Source organism: Lampetra planeri, unplaced genomic scaffold (genome assembly GCF_965212315.1).
Source record: "Lampetra planeri unplaced genomic scaffold, kcLamPlan1.2.h2 scaffold_523, whole genome shotgun sequence".
Classification (NCBI taxonomy): domain Eukaryota; kingdom Metazoa; phylum Chordata; class Hyperoartia; order Petromyzontiformes; family Petromyzontidae; genus Lampetra; species Lampetra planeri.
Genome location: NW_027615346.1, coordinates 10,688 through 20,702, shown reverse-complemented (window position 1 = coordinate 20,702; position 10,015 = coordinate 10,688).

The following is a 10,015-nucleotide window of genomic DNA, read 5'->3' as shown; positions in this document are numbered from 1 at the left end:
ATGTTTCCTGAATGAAGCAGAATGAAAGTTTCAAGCTTGACATTCAATAACCTGCTCGGTCCCCAGGGAGCCGTGGACGATCAGTGATCATGTGTAGAGGCTGCTGACTGCGTGTGTGTGGGAGAGAGAAGAAGCCAAATGTGGAGGAAGGTTGCTAGGTTGGATAAGAGTGTTCAGCTGGAGACAGATAATGGGTGTAAAGACATGACTAATGCTGTGTGGGAGGTCAGCCTGTCCCCGTCCACACACCGCCCATCAGTCAAGTGATGATTTTCACTGACACCTCTGTTTCTCAGCCTTCGTCCTCTCCAAGTGACTCCACCACACCAGGCGGGTCCCGTTGGTTTGTAACTCAAAGGCAACCTATGATCGTTGCGTTTTCCCATCAGTGTGACTCAGCTGTCACGTTAAACGAGGAATTGCAGTGAAAAAAACTGCTACTTCAAATCTTTTTGGACGGAGGAACCCGAATCCCAAAGAACGCTGCTCGACCGTCGATCCTCAGCATCCGTCAGTCGTCTGGTCTCCATGATGTTTACCGGTAGAACGTCTGACGCACACACTCAAACTACCATCCTGTTGTCATTTGAATGACCGTCTAAGTCACCATGGATTCAGTAACGTTCAGGAACAGAACAGAACTGAAGCCTTTTGTTTTCCACCATGTTTCACCCGTATTGCTGCTACAGTTTGTACTCAAACGTGGCCTGATTGATGTCAGCACACATGATCTCAGATTAAAAGCCCTGTTGAAGTGGATGTGGTCGTGTGCAGTGGCTGACTGCTGGCCAATGAGGACGGTGACACCATGAAGGAAATGTGACTCATGTGTGAGCTGCAGTTTGTCAGCGCGGAGGTGGAGGTTCATCCAAACGTGGAGTATTCTTTCTTTAACTCATTTGACAAGTTTTCAAGTCATGTATTGACAGTAACCACGTCAACATGACTTTATATCAACTATAAATTCATTTTCTCTGGGTTATTGTCCAGTTTTTCTGCTGACTTTGGCGGGTGAGGTCGGTTTGTCTAAACGTCCATGGGGGCTGACACAGGTTGTACGTCTGTTTTCTGTGACTCGTTGTCAGGGTCTTTCGTTTGAGATTTAAAGGAACCGTCTACAGCAGTAGATTACCTTGTTGAACCGTGTTAACGTCCACAGTCATTTCATGTGCTTTTGGAATCTGTTTGGGGGGGGGGGCGTTCTGTCTTGTTCAGACACAGATGACCTGAGCATCGTGTGAGAAGTGTCAAATATATTGTGAAATAAATCATCCATCGTCTCATTCAATGATGTATTTATTGTTTATTTGAAAAGGTACATCAGCTTGAATTGAAACTGGTGAATTTGTTCAGCAACATCCAAGACCTGTCTGACCCTGAACGTTGAACCCTGGTGAAACCACGTTCACATCACTCTTATTGACCCTGATTCATGATTCATTCATTTATTGGTGGAATGTCAACGTTACATGAGCAGAACTCAAACATCCATGTGAATAAAAGAGAAATCAATGCAGACAATCAATAACAAATCAGTTAAAGAAATAGACTTGACTGTCAAATAAGAGAGAGCTCTGTGATACATCCTTCTGTCTAGAGCACAGCGGAGTAGATCCTATTTCCTTCCACATGTAGCATCTGCTACCACTGCTCTCCTCATTAACCAGGTCCAACACCCAGGACGTTCCTCCGGTGAGGTATGAGGCCGTGGTACGTGGTGCCGTCAGGTTCACAGAGTTCACTAACAAACCTGCTGCGACTGCTTCGTACTACAACGTGCGAGCAGCACGTTCTCCTGGGATTTATTCGCATGAATTCTACTTTCCAAAATGTCAAATAAATATTTTTGGATTTATTTGGTGTGTGTCACTCATCTTTTACACCACTGTGGTTCAGGTGTGTGTTTTGCCCCCTAGCGACCATGGCTGTAGACTGTTACCAGTGGTACTGTTGCTACAGTAACAATCTAATGCCACGGTCACCATGGAGACAGCAGCAGGCGTGTGATTGGCTGTGGTAACGGGTGACGTCCTCTGTGGTTTGATGATGCTGGTGGTGCAGCCTTCTGCTGTACAGACCTCCAACAGGAAACTTCCTACAGTCCGACGGTCACGGGGGTGAATGTGGTCAGACGTCAGTAGCCATGACTGTAGACTGTTACTGTACTTCAGTCAGTGTTTTAGCAGTAAGCAGTCTAGAGCCAAGGTAGTGATGCGCTGACTCAGAGAACAGAGCAGGGGCAGAACACAACAAACCTACAAGAGAGAAACACATGAATGGAGGTGTGAAGTCCAAAGGAAGGCCGTGGAGAACGCACGTGGACCTCTGACGTCCTCACCAGCATCCATCAGACCCCACTCAGGTTCTGTTCTACACAGGCCGCTTGTAAAAGAGCTTCTAACTGAATCTGGAGAGATGAGGCTGGAACACCAGCAGCATTAGAGCAGCTGTTACCGGGTGTGACCGGTGACCTCTGGACTTTTGTCTGCGTCACTCAGATACTCACATGGTTGGATAAGTCAACCCTGTCTTGAATACATCTGAATAACATCAGTGAGTGACGTTCAGCGTGTCTCTGTCCATGGTCCTGAAGATCATCCACTGACCGACAAACTCTGCTGCTGCACGAACCGTAAATACTCTTGGAGAAGCGCCTCGCTATTTGTCAGTGGAGAGTGTAACACATTTGGCACAATATCAGCGAGTGGTGAACGTCGATCATGTTCCATGTTTGGATTTGTGACTGTCACGAGTTTCATTCAGCACCACAGACACGTGCGATCTCAGCTCCGAGCCCATGTGGCTGCTCCTCGAGGACCACATCCGCCCCCGGACCCTCCTCATTGTCATTCTGGGCAGAGACCCCTCCAGGAGTTACCTTGGAAAGCTGTCGTCAGACACACACACACACACACACACCCTCGCCTCCTCCCCCCCGTATGGACACGCATCGCTATGCGGGTTACAGACGCGTACTGCGACGCGCACTGTGACGCGCACTGTGTCTTTAAAGCTCCCTGCTGGCTGATTGGAAGTCGTCTCCATGTGCGCAGGAATGACGCAAAATTGACTTCATCTCAAACGCGTCACGAGCTCATTTGGACATGGAAAAAAAAGAGGGGGGGCGGGGGGCTGAAAAAACAGGTTACTGTTCTCCTCAGTTCTATGGATGTTCTTCTTCCACGAGCTGAGAAGCCCCGGTAGACATGACTGCAGAGGAACGAGCCCCTCTCGTGTCATCGGCCCCGTCCACATCAGACCGAACACCGGCTTCCTTGATCCCACTTGTCACTGCCTGTTTGCGCCAAAGTGACTCACACTGCAGCAACTTCCAGCCTCGGTCATCTACCGTACATTCACGAAGTGGCACGCAGAGGAAAATTCACCCACTGTTTTACACGTGGATCCCGCAGCACAGAAGTTCGTTTGGGGGGAGTGTGTGCGGAAGGAAACCTACCTCGTCTTCAGCTGTCCGGCTGCAGTTCAGCACTTGATCAAACTGCAGACAAAGCTCCGTTCTCCTGGCGTCACGTGCACTTGAGCAAGGAGCGAATAGTCACATCCGAGTCAACCGACAGAGCAGCAGCATCGTTCACCGGCAAATTCAGCCGCTGCCCCGGCGATCTGCTCTTATAGACATCCCGTAGTATAGTACTGGAGATGGGAGGGGGCATTCATTCATTCATTCAGAAACAGCACCTACATGGACGATGTACGTGGACTCCTACGTCATCGACGAGGATTCAGTCAGCGGGAGGGGCAGGATGACGCTAGGTGGAGGGGGGGTGGACATCTCCCAGAGGATCGATTGTCCTTCCTGTCCCGGCAACAAGAGGAAGCGCAAATGTTGACATGATTAAACGTGTCTGCTTGACTTGTGTTTACTGAGAACATATTCACCACAGTTCTGTGTTTCTTACCAGATAATATGCTCCCATTCTCTGCATAATTTCCCAAGATAATGACATTATTTATTCAGTAGCTCTAGAAAACGCAGTAATGTGATGTTGCCTGTTGAGTGTCAAAGAGAGACAGGTGTTACAGACTCCTGTGAAACGGAGATCACAAATAAAAAAGATAACAAATCATCATACAGATCAACAGCATCCCACCCCATCTTGGAAGACTTGAATATCAGCCACCAATATTGAACTTTGTGTCTTTTGTGACTTCATGAACACATTTTACATATTTTATGTATTTATTTTTGTATTTTATTTGTTTATTTTGTATTTATATAACACCGTCCCTGCACGGATGAAGTGCTTAAATAATGTGTGTTAGTGTGTTAGACAAAAGTGAAAGTCAGTCATTATAATATTACTATAATAAATAGGATTAGAATAAGCATTTGTTGTTCTATAGAGTTTTGTCTCATACAAACATGAACAAAGACAGCATCAACATCCAACAAAACAACCAAGTCGCCATGATGAATCATGTATCAAGTATGTTTGCACAACAAATAAATATCATCGTAGGTCCTGTACACACTCTCTGTAAATAGCCGAACTTTGTAGTAGGTGTAGGTAGAACAAATTCTGTGACATGTATATTCACCTGTGTGAATATTCAGAATAATAAATATAATAATCTTCAATTATTCATACTTTGGTGATATGAGGGAATTACTATTGCTTGTGAAATGTAACTAGAAATCCAGAAACTAGAAACGCCACCCTGGGAATTCCACCCAGGGGATTCTAATTGAAGATGAATGGTGTTGGAGGGGAGGCACACAGGTCAGGGTACAAGGAAGGGCAGGAGACGTGGTTCACCGCTTAACAAATACCACAATTATATTATCAATTGGTCAAAAATTTAAAATCACTAAAGGAAAAAAACACTAAACTAAACCCAAGTGGCCGAGGCTTACCAACAGTGCGGGGTACACTAGGGGGAGGAAATCTAAATTAAAGGGGGGCACGCCAGTCGTATGTGGCGCACAACAAAAAGTGAATGAAAAGAGAAACAAATCACAGGGTCACACAGCACACCAGGGGACACCACCACCGCTGGCTCCCAACCACTAGAAGAGGGGAACAAAAACACAATTAGACCAGTTGGAAGGAAAAGTACGTATAGAGATAAAATATTGTTGTAGCACAGAGAGAGTTGACACAGCTATAAATATTACGGTCCTGTGGTGAGAGGCAGGCCGTGGTCTTCCTCGCAGCTGGGAATCTAGCACCCAACAAACTGCCAAGCCAAAGTTTAAGGGAACAACCACGGGCTCACCTGTCGTAGGGGATGGGGATGAAATTAAGCTTATTGCTGCTTGTCCGCATGTCGATGTGGTCATGGGAGGAGTAGTGATTCCTTGTCTTGTGAACACGGGATCTATGGTGTCCACTATCACAGAGAGTGTCTTCCGGCAGCACTTTGAAACTTGGGGCCGGGAGAGGCTTCGGTCCTGCCACTGGCTGCAGCTCCGAGCAGACAACAGGCTGCCCATCCCCTATCGTGGCTATCTGGAGCTTGAGGTGGATCTTTGTGGCAGATTGTTGCCGAGGTGTGGTCTACTGGTGGTAAAGGACCTTTCCGGCAGGTGCACCTTTGACATTGCTGAGATGCAATCAGGCCTCCAAGGATCCTCCTTCCATAGCCGGTGGTAAGGTAAAGGTGTGAGGCAAGAAGGCTTGCCACATTAAGGTGGTTCTAGCCACATCCTCAGCACAGCCTTCACCTATAGCAGTGGACCTCGATAACATCGATCACAACACAAATCTGTGAGCAGTGCCAGGTGGATAAGGATTCAGCGTCAACAGCCCAGAGTTTTATGGGGTATCTGTTCGCCTTGTAGCCAAATGAAATTTAGGCTATGGATCACACTGTGCTCAAACCAGCCTGTAACAGGCTTGAGAATGTCCTGGTGCTGACCGTTTTCAGCAAATGTACATTAGCTGTGTCCACTTGTGATCAAACAGCTTCTACTGTGGCCAAGGAACTCGTCACTGAGTGGTTTGTCAGGTTGGGCATTCCAGCGCAAATTCACTCTGATTATTAGGGTCGGCATTTTGAACATGTGCTTATTCAGCAGCTTTGTAGACTTTATGGGATTGAAAAGTCCTAAACAACCCTGTATCATCCTGCAGGTAACACACACTGCTTCACAATTTGCTGCACACCTTACCCACCTCTCGAAAGCGTAATTAGCACTCTTGTACTGCATGTATACAACACCACCCCTCACCAATCGCCTGGATTAGCACTGCCAGTAGCTCCGCATGCTTTCCATGCAGCACCTTCAGCAGTTTCCCTTCCTGACAGTAGTGTGATTGTGGTGTGACTGTGAACGAAGAGTTTGCATTTGTTCTTCCTGCCGACATGGCGGTACCCTTACCTTCCACTCACTCTGCTCTCCCTCACAGGGAAGTGAAGCCACCATTGCAGTCAAATGCACCTTTCTTCAGATCCTGGCACACCCTTCCAGCAGATCGCCCAGTCGACAATGAAAAAGTGGGGGGTCGATGTGGCAATATATGCTGCTGTGTCTGCATGGAGACAGCCAGTTGTGGCTCTCTGTCTGGGTCGGGAGCCTATCGGTAGCCGGTGCAAGGGAAGGAAAGGAGGCTGCATCCCTCCCTCGATCTCTCGCTTCATGGCTTGAAGGCCCTCCCGCTTCCTGGCCTTCTCCTCACACACACACACGTACACAGACACACGGTCCAAGCTGAGCACTGAACGATGACGCTACACATTGGAGGACCAGGGCAGAGCTGCACCGTGGATCACCAGTCCCACTGCCAGCTAGGCAGCAAGGCGATGGACTAAACTAAGGGCAGGTGAAGCTGTCTGAGGGCAGGTGAGGAAGTAGCGTTCCTGTTATTAGCATAGCGTCCAACAACATCAACCACAGGTAACAATCAGCTGGTCCTCCTGAGTGAAGAGAGAAACAAGGGAGAACTGCACTGCTCCATGCTAACAAGGAGCACCTAGTGATGCCTTCAGGGTCTGCAACAGGAAAGCAGACAGGTGAGGTGTTTAACACCAGGGCTAACCAGCTATTGTAAATTGCATACCTGATGGGTTAAGTGCTGACTGCAGACGAAGATCGCCATCATCCCCTGAACCACACTGGACCACTAAAACAGATTAAAAAATACCAAAAATACAGCAGCCAGGTTGCCAGGTTTGTTGCCAACTGCATCAAGCGATCAGTCTGCAGCGTCCATGTCAAGTGATGAATCCTACAGGATAACTACGAATTTCAACTAATCAATACATTTTAAAACAGTATTTAGCATTATCTCTGCTGTGCATGATCAATCAGAGACAGATCTATAACAGACACCATCACTACTCTGATATCATTCATTCTTTTCATCCTGCTGAGGATTCTCTCTGATTTGTGTGATGATTTGACAAACATCTGACAGAACTTCACAGTATGTTCATGGTCGTCTATGAGACCTGTGTGAATACAAATAGATAGAATATATAGACCCTCACCTCAGTGGTGAAAGTGAACCGTCAACACTGGACAGGACAGGAGGACTGAGTCTCCTCCGGTTACTCCGTTTACTGGGTTTGGAGGTGGATGGTTCACAACCAGTAATGTCATATCTAGGGTCAATGTCATAGAATGAAAACAAGGAACGTTGTTGAAGAGGGATTTGGCCGACAAGAAATGTGAACTAAGTTAACTACGAGGAAAGTCGCTATTTCCGCATATGTGTTGATGCCAATTAAATCCTTTCTATGAGTCCATCCAGCATCTCCTTCTCCAATATTGACTCTGGTTTTTGTTCTTGTCATTCTACCTCTGTGATTCATAACTCCGGGGGTGTGAAGCTGCTGCTGCTGCTGGAATTATAGACTCCGCCTTCCGTTTCGAGCACAGAGACCGTATCTGTCAACTCACAAGGCACCAATCACTATCAGCTTGTGCATGTAAACATGTGCAAGCCAACAAACTGTCGGGCCCATAAAAAAATATAAATGAATTCACACGATTCATAATTTTTTTCAGGAAAAGCTACACTTTCATTCTGTGCCCCTCTAAATGCACTGTGGACACATTATTTTTTTTTAAATATAACTAATACAAACCCTTGAGTGTCTTCTTGGATCCCTCATGTTTCCCCATAAGTTTTACCTGCTTGTTTTTTCAGTGATGGCGTTTGAATTGTGCCGGAAATGTGCCGAGGCTCCGAAGCAATTCTCCATCTCCATGGTGACACTGCACCGACGCTGCGGAACAGCTTTCGATGTGGACTCTTGGATTGTGTGCCGGGCTGAAATGTTGAAGCCTGTCTTTCTTGCAGATGTACAAATGGCGAGTGAAATCAAAGTTCAAGCCAATGAAGCAATGAACCCATTTTCACATGTAAAGAGTTTGTTTTGGGGATAACTTCCCCTGCCTTGGAAAAAAAATTGTTTGCATGGCACACTTGTTGCTGGATATTTTCTTGTCATACGTAAACATGGGGAAAAAATCTAAAATCTGACATACTTGATTTTCACTTGATATTCATCCAAATTAGAACAGACTAGAAAAGGACTCATCAAAACATGCATTTGTCATTAATAGTCAAATAGTTATTTTTAAAAAAACAATCATTGGCAACCTTGTTACATAATTCATGCACTTTGAGCACTATTTTCACTTTTTATTCTTTGAACAGAACAAAAAGACCCTCTGCCCCTTGCTGGGCTTGAATCCCCAACCTCCCCAACGGTTGTTAGTGTTGTCAGCCAGACACACTAACCATTGTTCTACAGACTACATGTTTGTTGTGTTACTCAGATAAATGTTGTTATTTAAAATTATAATTGTCAAAAAAACTTCTGTACCTTTTACATTTTTTACATGTTTTCCTGACTCGTGAACTGTCACGGACAACAAAGTGCTTTGGAACTTGTATCCCACCCAGTGCTGATCAAACAACTGGTTCAACACACGGAATCACTCTGAACCTCAGAGTGTAACAGACCTTTGTTAGTATTTTTCCTGGGTTGGTAATAAAAGACACTTTGAGTTTAACTTTGTCTCTGTAAACTTTGTGTCCCCCCCCCCCCCCCCCCGTGCGAGAGCCACAACAAGAACCTGCTCAGGGGGATTTGAATTTTCTGTTAAACATGGGATTAGTGATCACTCCTCTTCTGTACTACTCTAATACTGACGAGTCAAACGACAGTTTATTTTTGCCAACTCTTCGCTGCAGCCCCGTTGCCAGGCGACAGCCGTACACATGACGTCCTGACAGTAAAATGCTGGACCAGACGGATTTCGGAGTGACACAGATTGTTTCAAGACAACATGCCCACCTCAGCCAATGGATTGCCTCCATTTTCAAACTTTTCTTTTTCTCAGCAGTGACATTTCTGTGAGATGTTCAATCTATCATCAGTATATAGCAAGAATATGACACAAATGACAAAAAACTCCTCAGCACAAGTCTGCAGGAGGAATATTGATGAGCAGCAATTCAGTCTGTCCACTGTTTCTCAGTTGCCTTCAGGTCTGGACTTTGGTTCATTCTTACACATCAATATGCTTTGCTCTAAACCATCCCATTGGTTTCTCCACACCAGTCTGAAGTCTTTTGCAATATATATATAATAAAGGTTTTCAATGAAGATTGTCCCGTATTGGACTGATGTGTGTTTAGAGTGATGTACAGTGGCTCATCTGACCAGAACACCTTCATCAATGGGACTCTCGCCTTTGTGGGATTCACAACTAGTCGTTGTCCTGTGGACAGACTTTCTCACCTGAGCCGTGGATCTCTGCAGCTGCTCCAGAGTTACCATGGGACGCTTGGCTGCTTCTCCGATTCCCACTCTCCTTGTCTGGCCTGTCAGTTTTGGTTTAGGTCATATTCTGGCCATATTCAAATGATTGATTGAACATGTCATTGCTACACCCTCCACAGGGGGCTTGAGGGGTCATGGGAGTGTGCCCAACCAGTCCACACGTGTTTTGTGGACTTGGTGAAGGCATTCAACCGTGTACCTCATGGCACCCTAGAGTATGGGATGGGGGGCCCTTTGTTAAGGGAAATACAGTCTC